The sequence below is a fragment of the Limulus polyphemus genome, unplaced genomic scaffold, assembly GCF_000517525.1.
Source record: "Limulus polyphemus unplaced genomic scaffold, Limulus_polyphemus-2.1.2 Scaffold3604, whole genome shotgun sequence".
Taxonomy (NCBI): domain Eukaryota; kingdom Metazoa; phylum Arthropoda; class Merostomata; order Xiphosura; family Limulidae; genus Limulus; species Limulus polyphemus.
In genome coordinates this window covers 107,448-111,556 of record NW_013669214.1, presented here as the reverse complement: position 1 = coordinate 111,556, position 4,109 = coordinate 107,448, and the positions used below count along the sequence as shown (strand labels likewise).

Here is a 4,109-nt window from a genome sequence, read left to right as displayed (position 1 = left end):
CCGGGCACAACAAGAAGAGAACTAGAACTGTAACCAACAGGTAGGAGTTAAGTCCACAAATGGGGGAGTTCGGAAATACTTGCCTACGAGAGTAATATGAGCAGGGAAAACAAAAGATGATTTCAAACATAAGGGTAAAACAACGAACAGAGACATCTATTTATTACATGAAAAATCAGATATGATGGAGAGCTTTCTATATCACACTGGTCGGTTTCCAAATTCCGAGTTAACTTTTCCACTTGTTGGATCTGTGGCGTATTACATCTTCACACGACAAGAGGCTGCAGGATTGTGTATCTTTTCCAGGAAAGAGACAGAAGCAATGTCTCTATGCTATAATTTTAAGTTAGACCAAAGGCTATCTGCAGTGTCTCACACTTCTTGGTTACCTATGTCAGTGATCATTCTCGTTATACATATTTATACGAACTTGTACAAAATCTTACACCACCCATTCACTTGGGGATTATAAACATCCAAGAATAATTATAATTCAGAAGCCTGGCCACGTGAGTATAACTCTGTGGAATGGTTACTGTGGCATGTCACCTTAGTTCGAGGCTAGTATTAAAAAATCACATTTACAATTATTTACATCCTGTTCACAAGAACATTGACTAGTTACGGAATATCTGCACAAATAAATTTGGAAAAAATACGTCAATAAAGATACATCTCTTTCTAGTTACAAAATGATAAAAAAATTAGTAGTTTCAAATGTTTTTAATTTCTGGTTTGAAGAGTTATTGTACATTACCGTAGCCCCCCCCCCCCCAGTGGCACAGCGGGTATGTCTGCGAAGTTACAACGCTAGAAACCGGGTTTCGATACCCGTGGTGGGCAGAGCACAGATAGCCCATTGTGTAGCTTTGTGTTTAACTTCAAACAAAAAACATTACCGTATTTTAACGTTTTTCTATTCTGTATTTATTGTGGATATTGCTGCTGTGTATTGTGTATAGACTTGTATGTAATTTTTGTAATTGTTGTCCTGGAATCAATATTACCGTATTTTAACGTTTTTCTATTCTGTATTTATTGTGGATATTGCTGCTGTGTATTGTGTATAGACTTGTATGTAATTTTGGTAATTGTTGTCCTGGAATCAATATTCGTTGGAACTGTGGTGAACACAATGGATTATACTTTGATAGAAAGGGTTACGTGCAGTTTAGACCTACCTCTAGGTTAAGTTAAGTTGAATTAGTCGCTATTGTTTATTTTGTATTTCAAAATTTATTGATTTCAGTACTTTTCTATCTTTGTTGTTGATCAGGCTAGTTATTGTTTTATGCGAATTTTTTGCTTTAGTTCTTTGAAGCGACAAACCAATTAACCTAAAGATTTCATTTATCGAGGTATGGTTAGGCTTAGTAGTTATGGTGCTCGACTTGCAACCCGTGGGTGGTGGGTTCAAATCCCACCTCCGAACATGCTCGTCATTTCAGCTGTTGGGGTCTTATAATGTTACGGTTAATCTCACAAGTCGATTAGAGTAACCCAATAGTTGATAGTGGATGGTGTTGACTAGCTGCCTTCCCTCTAGTCTATCACTTCAAAATTAAGGACGGCTTACGCAGAAATTCAAACAGAAACAAACAAACTTTCGTTTCTTAAGAATCGTATAATGTCATTTGAAATTGAATTTTCCCTTATTTTCAACATTCAGTTACAGCTGATTTGGCTATTTTTGCAGTTAATTTCATGAACTATGTCACTCTGATGTGTTTATCTTCTAGTGCGCTCTCTTTTAGACGCAATTGACGAAAGAATTCGTAAACTTTAAATTCTGTTTATTGTTCAACATTCGGTGTCTCGTTCTTCCTTTAAAGTCTCTACAACTAAATTCAGATGGCAAACTCTGTCTGGCGAGTTTGCGCACATGTGAGATAAACGTTCGAATACCTGGGAATACCAACCATAAGTGGAGTTAAACTGTTGATACGTAGCTGAAGAAATTGAGCTTTCCACTTTTGAAACTAGACAATTCATTATCCTGGTTTCTTTTTTACATCTTTTCTTTAGTATAACACGCGTTAGATAACACTTGGGATAACATAGTTATTAAAAACATCCGCTCTTTACACGCTTAATTTCCCTCGCTAATCTTGACAGAATCAGGAAAAGAAACGTTTTAGTGTCGATTTTTGTAGCTTAAATTTCATTCTTTTTTTATGTTGTTAATGGGTAAATGTACTTATGTATTTACTGTTATCAATCTCGTCGTATATCATAGATAAAGTGAGTTTGAAAGAATAATTATCAAAAAAACTGACAGATATTTGAAGAAACATATTTTCGAGTAATGAAAACATTTTTTTCACGTTTTAATAAAGAAAGTAGCTAACCGCCATTGTACAAGTCAACCTATGTTAAACCGTATAGATACCTTGTTTTATAACTGTGGAGACAAATAAAAAAAAAGTTAACTAAATTTCTATAAATCAACCTATGCTGTAACACATAAATAGCCTGTTTGCAATTTTAGAGATAAGGTCATTTTACGTTATACAAATATACCATATCTAGATTAGTAGTGATATCAAGCTGGGTATTATTAACATGCAGAAACGTAATGTTCTGATATATCTGAAGGTTGTTATTGAACCAAGACGGCTAGTCCATTTAGCCCTAAACTTCTCCGCCCATAACACGAGATGCTGGTATGTATGGATTTCCGATACGAATAATGCCAAGTTGCTTCTTCGGTACATGTAGGTGCGTGTAGAAAAGGCAGGAGAGACTATCGCTTCGTTGTACTTCACGGTAGTGTTGGCGCACTCTAGAAACACATACATGTTATTTGTACCCTAAACACTCGTGCACGCAGCTTCAAATACTTGACCGCGCGCCTTTAATAAAAGCTCAAATTGTCGCTACTTTAATAGGACTTATCGAGATTTGATGAGAAAGATAGATAGGCAGTTTTCTACTGCCTACCACTGCACAATTTGTCTAGGCCTTATAGATTTATTAATATCACCAAATGTCGTCGACATAGTAACCAAGATATGTGATTGAAATTCGAAATTTGCCAAATGAATAAACCACACATGTCAAAAGATTCTTATCGTTAAGAATCACATGAAACGGCTGATAATATGCTTTAAAAGAGAAGTGTTTGCTGGTTAAACCCGGTTATCTCAGCAACCCGACAACGTATCGACGAGAAATTCTTATGGCTTGCAACATCCGCAGTCAGTGGTGTAATGGGCTTGATACAACCAGTAAGATAAGTAGGTGGATGGGCTTGATACAACCAGTAAGATAAGTAGTTCATTCTTACGTGTTTTGATGGTTTACTTCATTCATACGTGCTTTGATGGTTTACTCCATTGTTACGTGTTTTGATGGTTTACTTCATTCATACGTGTTTTGGTGGTTTACTCCATTGTTACTTGTTTTGATGGTTTATTTCATTGTTACGTGCTTTGATAGTTTACTTCATTGTTGCTGCACTGAATGAACACAAACAAAATTCAACTTCATTATTAAACTCTAGCACCATTTTATCAGTCGTTGCTGATATAGAGAACTGATAACCTTGTGTTCAAACATACAAGAAAGCGCCGCCTGATGGACATTAAACTTGAACTTTGTATCAAACTCCGCGCGGTGGCGCAACTGGACCTCATGGGGCCTCTGGAGCAAACAAGGGGGTCCTTAACCATTGTTGTTAGCTAATTTAGCGACCTAAAAGAAGCTGGGGGCTCGGGGGGTAAACCATCAAAACACGTAAGAATGAAGTAAACCATCAAAACACGTAATAATGAAGTAAACCATCAAAGCACGTAATAATGAAGTAAACCATCAAAACACGTAACAATGGAGAAAACCATCAAAGCACGTATGAATGAAGTAAACCATCAAAACACGTAAGAATGAAGTAAACCATCAAAACAAGTAACAATGGAGTAAACCATCAAAACACGTAATAATGAAGTAAACCATCAAAACAAGTAACAATGGAGTAAACCATCAAAACACGTAACAATGGAGTAAACCATCAAAGCACGTAATAATGAATTAAACCATCAAAACAAGTAACAATGGAGTAAACCATCAAAACACGTAATAATGAATTAAACCATCAAAACAAGTAACAA

General features: G+C 36.1%; 1 protein-coding gene across 2 annotated transcripts in view; it reads right to left on the bottom strand.

Annotated features, from left to right (window-relative positions):
* The window catches only part of LOC106469668, a 50,423-nt gene that overhangs the window by 1,097 nt on the left and 45,217 nt on the right, over positions 1 to 4,109 (bottom strand). The window lies entirely within an intron of this gene.